Below are 14,265 nucleotides of genomic sequence, written 5' to 3' on the forward strand. Positions count from 1 at the left end.
TTCTGGATATGCACTCTAATTACTCAATAGGAAAGATGCTCATGATAATATTTTTCAGTACTAACAAAACCAGGGCCTAACAGAAATATGTGTTACCAAGGGAATTAAGAAGCAAAGTGTGATATATCTACTGTAGTTAAAAAAAAAAAAAATCTATTGTAGTAAAAAAGAATGAACGATAGCTCCATTCATCAACATAAGTAGTTAACATACTAAGCAAACACATAATTATAGAGTACATACTGTATGTTTTCTTTTATATAAAGTTCAAATCTTACAAAGCTAACAAGTATATTGTTCAGAAATACTACTGTAGTATAATGATTAAAAATCAAACAAAATAAAAATAAAAAACGAAATATAATTATAAAACCTAGATAAAAGTAATGAATCAAGTTATAAAATAAGCCAACAATAAAAACCTAGGTAAAATTGATATATTACTAGACATATTCACATATTTCCAAAATTAGCACAAGAAGAAATAGATTTTAGTAGTGCAAACAAGTATTATTAAACACTTGGAAATGATGGATCGCTTTTAATATCTACTCAAATAAATGTTGAAATATCCTCTTTTCTTGAAAGAAATAAATCCCAATTAAGATAATTAATTATATTTTCAGACATCAAATTGTGCAGTTATAAAAAAGGACACTCGTTATGTTCACAAGGGTCAGGAAATAAGCTAATTTAAATGCTTCCTTTAGTAGTCAGAAATAAGTAACAAGTTAAAAATCCATCTATAAAGGAATGGTTCCACAAAAATAGCATTTTATATTGTGATATACAAAGCAGTTGTTAGACGGTATATGTTAGATCTATACACACCAATATGAAAAATATCCCAAATACATTGTTTAAGAAGAATCATATGATGTATACTATAATTTACTACTAATGTCTATAACGCATTGCTACTCTCAGAACTTTCCTGTACGTATAACCCTCCCATACCCACATGAACACTTACATATTTATTCACATCCACTCAATATGTTTACATATATGTACATACATTTATAATATATATAAAACATTCAATTCTGTAACTTACATCAGAAATTATTTTGTAACATACTTTAAAAGCTCCTTCATATGATCCAGGGAGCCAATAAACAAATAAAAGTGTGCTCTCCATTCCTTCTTTAAACAACTGACAGTCATTCATGGCTTATTAAAAACTCACTATGAGAAAGGTAGTTTCTCATATGAATATGTACTTCTTTTCTTACCACTTGAGTTTTGCTTATGGTTTCCCAGCCTGTTTGTACAAAATCATTTTAGTTGGTTAAGTTTTACTTTTTACTGGATTTATGTAATTTAATAAAAATTTACAGATCAATGAAATATGAGTGCAAAAGAAAATGTTTCTATAAACACAATTTAAATACCCCCCCCCCAAAAAAGAAAAACCTGAGGACAAACTTTGTAAAAACTTTGGAGTTTTCAAATTGCTTCATAATTATTTAAGATTTTTCATCCACTTTAAAGACATGAAAACTAGAAACAATTATAAATGGTCTCATGGAAAAATGAAGGACTCCAGTCAGGTAACAATACTCGTGATATAAAAATGTGTATATTATGTGGTTTAACGTGAGTTATTGTAAAATAATTAAGGTATGCATGATTCATATTGTAATTCCAAGAATTAATGAAATATTTCAATTAATCATCAAAGTAGAAGATAAGAGGTCTTCACAGATTTGTTTTAAAGGTAGAAAATTACCTATACATATATGACACAGGTAACAACAATGAGTAACTTGGGAAGAAGAGTTGGGTCAAGGAGACTGAGAGTGTTAGCTAAAGTGTACTTTAGCAATATCTGAGTATTTTGTTTTACTGTAAAAGATACTATTTTCATCTATATTTATACAATCAAAATTTAGTTTGAAAAAAGGAGTAAGTACAAATGATGCACAAATACACAAAACTATGTATCACATTTTCAGTTGCAAACCAGTCTTCTTACTAAAGTTAAAAGAAATCAAATCATATCATTTCAGGTCATAATTTACCCAGAAGAATTGTAGTCCACTGAAAATAATTAGCTAAAATTAGAATCATGTCTTAGTGTGTAAGTAAAATTATGCATTTTATCTTTTTCTTCATGAACTATTCCTGGACAGTATATAAACATGTCAAGTCAGGTCTATCTTTTATTTCCTTAAATTGAAATGTTATTTTTCACATAGTATTTGAATGAATTTCATTATCCACTTAAGTAATATGACAGAGGAAAATGATTTTCCTTTATTTTAATTTTGTATACACATTGCCAAATATTTTAATAATACTGATAAATATAGTATAATCAATTGGTTCTCTTTCTTCTCTCTTGTCATTGTCTCTTTGCTGTCATTGTCTCTCTGAGACCTACTCTATATACTCACCTGACAAAGACTACCATATCCTAGGAATGCACAATAATTTCCAAATAAATTCTTTATGATATGATATGAAAACTTATCTTGTATGGAAAAAGGCTGAAGTGATAATCGCAGGACTTGATTTTGTCTACAAATTTGCTCTGATCATTTTTTTATTAAGGTAACCTCTTGGGCCTCAGTTTTCTCTCCCAGATAATAAGAGGTTATTATAAATAGCACAAATTTTAGTATAACTTTAAAAATATAACTTTTCAGAAAGAACAATAGAAAAATTCAGCATATTTGTTTGATATAGCCATAGTGGAATATGGCTTTATTGGAAGGATCTCGGTTATAGAACATGTTTCTATTTTATTAAATAAAACAGTACTTGGGATACAGTGGAGTATTTTTCATAATGTACTATAATAAAATATCATTTTCCTTTGTTTCTCTTCTTTTCATGTCATTGTTTGCCGTGTACATACTTGGCTAATAGAATTAACAAGAGCCAGGAAGAAGACCAGGGGATCCCTTAGTCATTCGTGTTTCTTAAAATGCTTTTGCTTTATTTCTGTATTTGAAAACAAACTCTGGTTTAAATGGAAATCAAGACTTGGGACTATAAGTGTCCCTGTTAACTCAGTAATAAATGTTAAAATGCTTATTTTGAATAAAGAGCTTAGCCTTTCATTTTGCACTGGGTCCAGCAAATTGTATAATTGGCCTTTTTTGGTTTCACAGAAGTCCCACAAATTGTGAGTCCACTGGAATTCTGTGTTCATGGAGCATTTCAAATACTATATCCTAGGGAATGCAGACCACATATCATGCATAACTACTCTGCTTATGTGCATGTCCCATCAGACATCATTATAAAACACAGGTATGAAGATAAAATTATAAATTTCAAAATTGTGAAAGAAGAGCATTAAACCAATCATAGGACCTCAGGTAACTGCACAGCTTGAACACCCTTGAAACAGGCCCTGTCCTCCATATTGTCTGGCTCCTACTTTTGAGATAGTATTCTTTGTTCATTGTCTTTCAGGACCACATAGGAAATAAACACTGAGAAATGTGTTCTTCTTGAGGGCTTGCATTGTTAATTCAATCCTGCTAGGGAAATTTAGAGGGCCTGGATATCTTTTTGATATTTAAATATTTAAAATATCTTCAGATCAGGTTAATTATTGATTTATCAGCATAGTCCCTCAAAAATGAAATAGATTGCTGAACGATTTGCTTATGAGTCAGTAACTAGCTAAATACTTCCAAGCTATTGTTAAACCTGACTTATTTCTTCTTTGCCCATAGTCCTCAACTTAATGATCGCTAGTTGAAACAATTGGCTTGTGTGGGAAGACAAACCCTTAACCTGATTTTTATTGATGGGCTAAATTTATGTCATTATTTGAGAAATACTGAAGGGAATTTGCCTATTTTTTTTTTAAGTCAAATTACTTGCTATTTGGGGTCCAGGAGCACTCAGCTTTCCCATGTCTCCAAAGCACACAGTTCTATAGTTTATTTTCTATCATTTAAGAAATGTAGCTAATATAATTACTGACACCCACTTACATAATGGCTACTTTCAATCACTTCCTCTGGTTTACTTTACAAGACATCTCAGACAGACAACTGCATAACCTGTGTTGGACATTGCATTCCACAGCGTTCTATACCTATGTATATTTTATTATTACAAAATTGTAGTTGGACTTACAAATCCATGTTTAAATATTTTTCTTCCAGCAATACTCAAGAATATTAAAGAGAAAGATTCTTGCATTGGTCTCACATGTTTTATATTCAATTTTGCTGTTAAGAATTATAAGTAATATTATTCCTCTTCCTATGTGTATGATTTTCTCTTTCTGTCATATTCCACCTTTTCATAAGTAATGCTATAACATGTCTGGGGATATCATGTTTTCATTTTATTTAGAATTTAATTCTATTTTTCATTTTTCTTTAAGAATGGGGAATTTATCGTTATTTTGGCAACTATATCCCTGCTTTAATTTTGAAAAATCTCTTTGTGGATGATCTGTCATTAGCCCCAATGTAGCCCCAATAGGACTTTCTATAAAAATGAGAAATAAAAACCTACTAATGTATATTCTGCTACTGTTGGATAAGATGTTCTACAAATGGCAATTAGATTAAGTGGGTCAATCATATTGTGTATGTATTTTTACATCCTTGTTGATTTTCTATCTACTCATTCTATCAGTTAAAGTGAGGGAAGTCAAATGATCAAGTGTATTTTGACTTGTATTTTTATTGTTTTATTTCACACTGTCATTTATTCATTTATATCAAAGTTATTTTGTTAAGTGAAGTTATTTACGATCATTAATTTTCTTGGTTTATTGACCGTTTTTATCATAAATACTTCTTTTCACTGATAATTTTCCTTGTTCCAAAAATTACTTATTTTTAATATTAACATCGTTTTTTAAAAGTATATGCATAGTATGTCTTTCTATCCTTTTGCTTTTACTCCTGTCAATATAATAATATTTAAAATGGATTTTTATTAGTATTATAGATTTGGGGTCCTTATAGTCAATCTGATAATCTAAGTTTTTAATTCATTTGTTTAGACCATTGACATTTATGCAATTATTGACATGGCTAGGTTTAGACCTAAATTTTTGTTATTTATTTTAAATTTTCTACTTTTTATTTTGTCTATTCCAAATTTCCTCCAATTTTTTAGATTTTTTTTTTAATTTTTTTTTTTTAGTATTTCATTTTAGTTTCTTTATTGGATATTTGTATTATATATCATTAAATATGTTTAATAGTTCTAGGGGCTTAAGTATACATACCTAACCTCTCATAATCTACATAAAGTTAACAGTCTACCACTTCAGATAACATTTAGAAACATTAGTCACATACAGCTCTCTTTTCCTTCCCCCCTTCATGTTGTAGTCATTGTATATTTTATATCTACATACATTGAAAACCTCATAAAATATTGTTAAAATTTTTGCTTTCAGTAGTCATACATATACCATGAAGTTAAGAGGAAATAATCTATTCCTATTGTCCCAAATTTTTACCATTTCTGTTCCTCTTCATTTATTCCTGAAGTTTCAACTTTCCTCCTGGGTCATTTCCTTCAACCTGTAGAAATCTCTTCGTTATTTCATTTAGAGCACGTCTGCTAGTGATGAATTCTTTTAGTTTTCTATATATATAAGAATGTCTAAATTTTGTTGTTATATTTTCACTGGATATACAATACTGACTTGATGCTTCCTTTATTTCATCACTTTAAAAGATATTCTTGCACTGTCCTCTGACTTCCATAATTTCTGATGAAAAATCTTCAGTTATTTGAATTGTTCTCCCCATGTAACCTGTCAATGTTTTCTTGCTGTGTTCAAGATTTGTTTCATTTATCTTTGTTTTATAGCAATTTTATTATAATCTTTCTCTGTGTGGTATTCTTTATTAAATATATTCTGTTAGGAGTTTGCTAGGTTTCTTGATTCTACAAGTTCATGCCTTCATCAAATTGGAGAATTTTCTAGCCATTATTTCTTCACATATTTTCTAAGCACTAAACTCTTTCACATCTTCTCTAACTCCAGTGACAGAAATACTTAGATATTGTCCCACAAGACCATACAGCTCTGTTAATTTTCTGTCAATCTTTTGATCTTCTAAAATTGAGTGATTACTATTTATCTATCCTCAAGTTCACTGACCCTTTCCTTTTTTATCTCCATTCTTTATTAACCCATCTATTGAATTTTTTATTCCGGTATTTATTTTTCATTTCTAAAATATAAATTTCATCTGTTTTATAGTTCTTATTTCTCTTCAAATAATTTCTAGTCTTTCCATTAATTTCAAGAATGTTCATTATTAATTCGTGGGGCATGGTTATAATAGTTGATTTAAAGTTTCTGTCTGATAATTCCAGCATCTGTGTCATCTCACATTTCATACCTGTTGAATTTCTTTTTCTTTGAAAATAGGTCATATTTTTATGGCTCTTTTTGTTTTTTTCTTTCCATTTCTTTTGTATGTCAAGTATTTTTTAACTGTTGTGAGAATCTGGTTCCTGTTAAAATCCTTTGGAAAATATTCTTTGTTTTGCTTAAGCAAAATATTGACCCAGTTAGGTTCAGAAAACGTTAGTTTTTGTTGCTTTTTTTTTTGTCCAGGGTATCCAGTATAGTTTTCAAAGCCTTTCCTATATATTTTAGGTTTGCCATACACTTGTGCAACTCAGTGGTTTACACTTGGATAACAATTTATATAGTAGTTTCATTCTTAAAATCTTTATTTTTGTACAATTCATTGTAATTTGGGCCTCTAGGCAAATTATGGGAAAGGGGAGAAAAAAACAATTAATAAGGATTCTTGTCAAACTCTAGAACTGCAATAGTTCTTATTCTTGGCTTTTTTGACTAGTGGGATAGAACTTTCTTGGGATTTTGGGTGCATATGTTGCTTCTTCAATAGTAGTACATCTTCACAACTGGGAGTTATCTTCTAGGACAGTCAGGAGAAAAGGAAGAACATAAAAGGAAAAAAAGAAAAGTGAATTTCTTACCATTTTCTACCTCATAGAAACTCTGTTTTTTGAATCCTCTCGCCAGAAAGAAGTAGTTTCTTATGAGTTTTTGTTGTCCATGCCTGCAGTGCAGTCCTTCAAATGGGCACATTCAGGTAAAAAATGTAGATAAAGGATAAAGCAGCAAACAAAATAGGAAAATCACTGTTGTACTGGTAGCTCTACAAGTTTTTATTTCTGCCCAATCTGTCTGACGTTGATTATTTTCCAGAGTCCTCAGGTAATTCCATTTTGTAGTCTCTCCAGAATTTTATCTGTAATCTGTGAGGTAATTGCCTTTAGTGGGCCTATTCCATCTTGGATGGCACAGGAAAATAAATGGTGCATTTTTAAAAATTAGAAAGAAAAAATCTTTACTGCAAAACAATATACTTCTAGCTACAAGGACATAGTTATAATAAATATACAAATTGTGATGAGTATAGATGTAAATGACAGTCATGCAAGCTGTGTAATACACAGTGTGCCTAATAAGTCCATAAGAGAATGCTACCTGTTTCTGATGTCAGCTCTTCTATTTCTATCCTCCATCTATTAGCTCTGCCCTTTTCTATTTTCTATCACATTGTCCTGCCTCGCTGTTTTCATAGATTTTTCTGTTTTGTCTAGAGTGAACTTCTGTCTCACTAAGTTGTTCTTTATCTCTTCTGTTATTTTTTTTGTTGTTGTATTCTTTATCTTATTTGTAATCTTCATTCTGTATTCTTCTGTATTGTTATTTTTAATACTTTCTGTTGCTGCTTCATATTATTAATGTTATACATTTCTTTTTTTTGGAATGTATTTATTGTAATTATTTTAATTTCCAGATTTCTCTGTTTAATAATTATGGTTCATGTTATACCTGTAACTTACTTGGTGTCTTTCTTTTATAGTAGTTGAAATTATAAGGGCAGTAGTAATTTTTGCAAACAAGCTGAATTGCTGACAGTATCAGCTTACATGTCTGTTAATGTGTAATGGAAAAGCTAAATGTTATATGAAAGTTTGGGGCCTTTCAATGGTTTTAGGAAGAGTAACATGAAACTGCTGATGATCACCTCTAGTTCTTACTACTTCACCAGGCCACCATTCTGCTAATGAGTGCACCTTTAAACACAAAGGAACACGAGTTGGAAAACATCTCTCTAATCTCCATAGCTTGATGTACCACTGCAAGGGATGCAGAGCAAGAGCAGAGGGAGCTGTCAATGCCTCACATCAAATGGTCAGTCACACCTCTTTTTTACAGCTTCTCATCCCAACAGAGTTTTGTGCCAACCCTGCATTACTATCCCATTCACACTGAACAGCCTGGGCTGATGCTGGTCATTTCTGTTGTGCTCGTCACTGAAAGGTTTCCCCAAATGATTTAAGGGTGTGATGACAGTAGAACTTAAATATCCCCCTCAATGTATTCTCCTCCCAAGGCAATATCACCTTTCCTCCGTGACTTTATACCATGTTTCCTGGAAAATACGACCTAATTGGAAAATATGCCCTAGCATGTTTTTTTTCAGGATGACATCCCTGAACATAAGCCCTAATGCATTTTTTTGAGCAAAAATTAATGTAAGACCTGGTATTATTTTGGGGAAAACACTGTAAGAGTCATTATTCTGTCTAGGCATTTTCAAAAAATTTATGTCATTTCTCACATCCAATATCTCCTATAATTTCTGTAATTTTCCTCAGCTTATTTTTGACAACACAGACAGCAGCTCATTCTATGTACTTACCACCTAGTCTAAAAACTTTAACCTCTTTACAGTTTTATCTACTTTCTTAAGCCACATGTAACTTGATTACTCCAACTGATTGTTTAGGACTCCTCACTTTCAAGCTGCATATCACTAAGAATTTATTTTAGGAGTTTTCATTTCCATTAGAATTATTTGTATTATTTCCATGCTCCCCAGTAGATAATTTTCCAGATTGCTTTTGCATTCCTTTGTTTTCAGATACTTTGCAAATTGTTTTCATCAGTAAATGTTTTAGAAATCATCCCATCTTGATTATTTAAAAGGTAAAATAATCTATTACTTAATATCGAGAAGGCATTAAATTATTATTGAAATAGATTAAAATGCATAAATATTTCCTATTCTTCACCATAAAAAAATACATATTTATGAAGGAAGCTGTAGAAAAAGTAAGTAAATGTGAAAAAGTGATGTAATGCATATCCCACTGTATGTATCCTCATTATTATTCAAATAATATATTCTATAGATGAAATGTTGAGTACTACCTAATGCAAAATACTAGATAAGCTACTTAATTATAATCTTTCATTAAACAATGCTGAATTAGAGGTAACATGCTCACTGCACATCTTACATTTCTTAAACATACCTAAATAATATGCTTTATTATAATGATGTTATAAATGAGAATATACTTTCAACAAAGGTAGAAGTTATAACCAACTCAAGTGGAAGATAGTATTACATAAAATATTATCCCAAGTGTTCAACATGGTTGGTAAATGCAGTTTTCTGATTAATTATATACTATAAAAATAAATATTCATTTATCACCTATGCTCTGTGTATGTAGACTATATGATATGTGATATAAAGTACAAGGCACAGTACTTACTAAATGCTTAAGAATTCAAAAAGCATTTGAGCAGTCAATATTTCCTGAAAATAATAGAGGAGACTCTATATCCAGAGGAGATATTATATCAAGATAAGAGGTTTTTAATACAGACAAAATGTAAATGCCATCAGAAAGCTTCGATCTTAAGTTTTCCATCATTACAACATACATAATTATTAATTGGAAAGCTTATTGTTTCCTAAGTTTTATATTTATATATTAATAAATTTACTGCAGTTTGAATATAGTTAAACTATTTTTAGTGAGTGTAATATGACTACAATCACTAGTTACCAATCTCTCATACACACACAAACATACACACATATACACACAAATACACACATATGTGTATGTTAAAGATACATTACAAATCTCAACATATTGATAAAGTCAATGTTGTTTGAAAATGAGTTTGATAGAAATATTCATAGAAAAGGAGAAATTCATCTGGCTACAGAGAGAAATGCTCATGTAGTTGAAAGAGAAACGACTATGCCAAACAAAACAGAAATTCGAACCGTCAAGTAATCTAAGGATATTGCTTGGTCTTGCAGGTGCAAAATCAAGAAAATAACAACATAAAATCAGATGTAATTTGAAAAAGACATCAAATGAAATGGAAAAGAAGGTATATATATATATATATATATATATATATATATATATATATATATATATATGGAACCAAGATGAGTATAACAGGAAATGTAACCTTTCCTTTGCTACCCAAGGAGATAAAACTTTGAAATTCAGTGACAAAGAGTCAATCAACTGTTAACATGAATTTATTGAATGTCTATGAGTACTAAGAAAATTATTAAGGTAAAGGTACGTGTCTTACTCTAATATTTCCCCACTCTCAAATAGGATGTAAATATGCAAATGCAAGCTCACTAGCTCTGTTAGCTTTCTGCACCCCCACACCATAGCCACTGTGGGGCTTCAGTGAGCAGAGAAATCATCCTGGCTTGTTTGGAGAAACTTCAGAGTGATGTATAAACAGCTATCACCTAAGCAGAGAACATGGATTCAAATATTTTTTTTTAACTTTTTCTTGGTCTGTGACATTGGGCGAGTTATTTTAACTATGAAAATATGTTTCTCTAGCTTTCAATATATTTTACAGTATTAGCTTGATATTGCACTTAATTAGGTCCCACAATTATCCTATAAAGGGAACTGAAGGAGTGCCCACACCATATAGCTTAGATGCTAATAAGATGGTCCTATTGACACCTTCTATGCATACCTTGGTAACACTTTCCACTGAACTCCATCCATCCTGCTTTAAATGAGGCAGTGGAAACCCAAAGCTGATTAAGTTGTTTGGTGAAGTTTAGCAAATGAAATACGACATGGTCTTTGTGTACATTCCATTGAAAATGTACCTAAAATTGAAAAAAAAAGAAAAAAGTCATGGGGATGTAAAGTACAGCATAGGGAATATAGTTAATAATACTATAATAACTATGTACAGTGTCAGAGGGTATTAAAGGCATTTGGGTGATCACTTTGTGAGGTATATAAATGTCCACTCACTATGTTGTTTTGTACACCTGAAACTAATATAATATTGTATGTCAATGGAAATTGAAAAAATATATATTTTTTTAAATTAAGAAAAAGAAAACATACTTAAAAGGACCTGTCTTCCATTCAAAGTTGAAAAGAGTTTCTAATGAATATCTTTTAGTGTAGTGACTTAGGTTGGTGTCCAATAGTGACTCAGCTGAGAGATATCAACAAAAAACAAATACTTTGCTCTAATCAAGCTCACATCTCTCATCTAATGACTATGGCACTTCCTGGGGATAGGGTGTTTTGTCTAGTTACTCTTTCTAGAATGATTTATTTTACTATAGCTATAGCATTTAATTGATAAAAAAAATGTTGCATATTTCATGACTGTCAGTGATGCTTTATATTGTTTCTAACATTTTATTAATACTATAATATATAATGGAGAAATGAACATCTCCACTTCTAAGGTTGTTGAATCAACATTGGTTTATTACTTTGGGATCACTTCCCAGAAATGGTATTATTTTTTCAAATAATATGAAATGTGTTTATGGTTTCAGATGCTTACTGGTGAACAGCTTTAATAAAGTGGTATGTAGAAACAACAGTTCCTTTGAAATGCAAGAATTAAGCCAGTTTCATTGCACATACACCATAACTGGGGATATTATACAAAAAAGAGAGAAAATTCATAGCAAAATGAAATATAGCATAACGAAAATCCATTGGAAAAAATACCATATGGATGATTGGTACAACAATATTCAATAACAGCATTATCTCAAAAGAAAGAAAAATGTAACCATATTGATAAACTAAGAAGATACTGGAGGGCCTATGAAAATTACAAAAAGGCAATAAGCCCAGAATATTTTAAGGACAATCATTTCAGATATTTTTAAACAGATAATGTTCATGTTATATAATCTGATGCATATCATATATTTAAAAAATAAGACAATTGATGACACTAAAATTACAACTATTGCTACCAGAAATAACTAGTATGCATTTATAGCTAACCCCAACAACCACAAGAGTAAAATTCCATTTACAATAATAACATGGACTAATAAATTATTATGAAATTTATTTTTATACAAACAACCAGTTAGAATTTATGGTAAAAGCGTAGACAATTCAGTTAGCATAGCATATTTAGGGATCACTAATAAAAATAGCAACTGTTTTTTGTTTGTCTGTATGTTTGTTTTTTGTCGATAGTAGAGATGGACAGCCTGGACATAATTCAACAGAAAAAGACCACATAAAGGCAGTAAGAAAGCACTTAAGAGAAGATTGATGTGGGCTAACTTGTCTTATTGGCGATCAAAAGTTACAATACTTTAAAAATGGTGTGGTAGATAAGTAGAAACCCAATGTGAATAATAAAGAAAATCCGGAAAAGAAAATTAATATACAAGGATGTGCCATTTCAATTCTGTGGTGAAAAGATATGTTTTAATAAACAGAGATGGAATAATTTTGTAGCATCTAGAAAAACCATATGTTTGGAAACTTATTCACACTAACATAAACTCCAACTGGATCAAAGATTTACATGTATAAAATCATTTAAAAAATTAAAATATTTGAATAATTCTTTATATAAACTATGATTTAAATTAAATAAATCATTTAAGAAATAATTTTAAAAATTTAAAATGCTACAAAAACAGCAAACATATCTGTGAATCTTATAAATATATAAGTAAAAGGTAAAAAATTAAGAATATTCCCAAATCACTAAGATATAGAAAAATTTCCCAAGAAAAAATTAGGTAAGAAAATAATATGTAAGTTAACATGCACAGAAAAAAAAAATTAAACGTCAATAGATGTGTTGAAAACAAAAAAAAAAAAAACTAACAAAACAACACTAAGAGTGATGAATGCGAAGGCTAATTACACCCTAATGAGTTAGGTTTTGGTCCATAACTCAGATGAAAATACTCATACTTTGGTTGTTTTAAAAATACAATGTTCTTGGTGCTCAGAGTAGTGAGCCATTTCACTATTCACATCTGGTAGAAATGTAAGATAGTATCTACATTTACATATGTTTCTATAAAACTATATCAATATATGCATATGTGTATAAGTGTGTGCGTGTGTGTGTGTGTGTGTGAATGTGTGTACATGTTTCATCATATAACCATTTCACTACTGAATATGTGTGTTTAAGATAAAAATCATAAATGTGAACAGAATTGTTTGAATAGCAGTCTACACTGATCTGTTTTTCATTTATAATCTTTTAAACAAAATACTCCTATTTAGTTTATGATGTAATATGCAAAGCAATAACGCATTAAAATTTGTGTCATGGAGGAAATTATGAACATTGACATGTTCACAATGTACTGCTAAGTGAAAAGGACCAATCTCTATAGAAAACCTGGAAAATAATAATAAAAATTTAACTTATTACCTCATCACCCAGAATATAAACCCTGTTTACTGTGAGAGATGGCGTAGGGTGGTGACTTATGTGTAGAAGGCATGTATACATGTAGGCCTTATGTGTGAGGACATGTATTTTTTTCATTGTTTTCTGCATCAAGTCTAAAATGTACATGCAATGTGGATTTATACATTTATTTTTCTGTAATAATCAGTGCAAAAATCCTTATACTTCTGTGAAATAATGATTGATTGTTGAAGATTAAAAATGCATCTGTTGGTGGGAATGCAGATTAGTGCAGCTTCCATGGAAGGCAGTGTGGGGGTTCCTCAAAAAATTAAGAATAGAATTACCATAAGACCCAGCAATCCCACTCCAGGTTATATACCCCAAAAATCTGAAAACATTTATCTGTAAAGATATATGCGCTCCGTTGTTCTTTGCAGCTTTATTTACAGTGGCCAAGACATGGAAACAAGCATAGTGTCCTTCGATAGATGACTGAATAAATAAGTTGTGTTATATATACACAATGAATACTATTCTAAGAAAAGATGAAGTAGTGCCATTTGTGACAACATGGTTGGCTGTTGAGATTATTATGCTAAGCGAAACAAGTCAGATAGAAAATGTCGAGAACCATATGATGTCACTGGTATGTGGGATATAAAACTGAAAGCAACAAAGGAACAGATAAAAAAATAAAGAAACAAAAACTCATAGACATAAACAATAGTTTAGTGGTTACCAGAGGGTAAAGGGGAATGGGAGTGGTAGAA

General features: G+C 30.5%; 1 long non-coding RNA gene across 1 annotated transcript in view; it reads left to right on the plus strand.

Moving 5' to 3' along the window:
• LOC141571839 (uncharacterized) overlaps positions 1–10,203 on the plus strand; it is a 162,420-nt gene extending 152,217 nt beyond the window's left edge. The window contains exons 2-3 of the long non-coding RNA XR_012496896.2: positions 8,040–8,182; positions 10,116–10,203. This is a non-coding gene — a long non-coding RNA (uncharacterized LOC141571839). The remainder of the gene's footprint in view (positions 1–8,039; positions 8,183–10,115) is intronic.
• Positions 10,204–14,265: the final 4,062 nt, after the last annotated feature.

This window comes from Rhinolophus sinicus, chromosome 2 (assembly GCF_057876585.1).
Source record: "Rhinolophus sinicus isolate RSI-liver-muscle chromosome 2, RSI-T2T, whole genome shotgun sequence".
In the NCBI taxonomy this organism is placed as follows: Eukaryota; Metazoa; Chordata; class Mammalia; order Chiroptera; family Rhinolophidae; genus Rhinolophus; species Rhinolophus sinicus.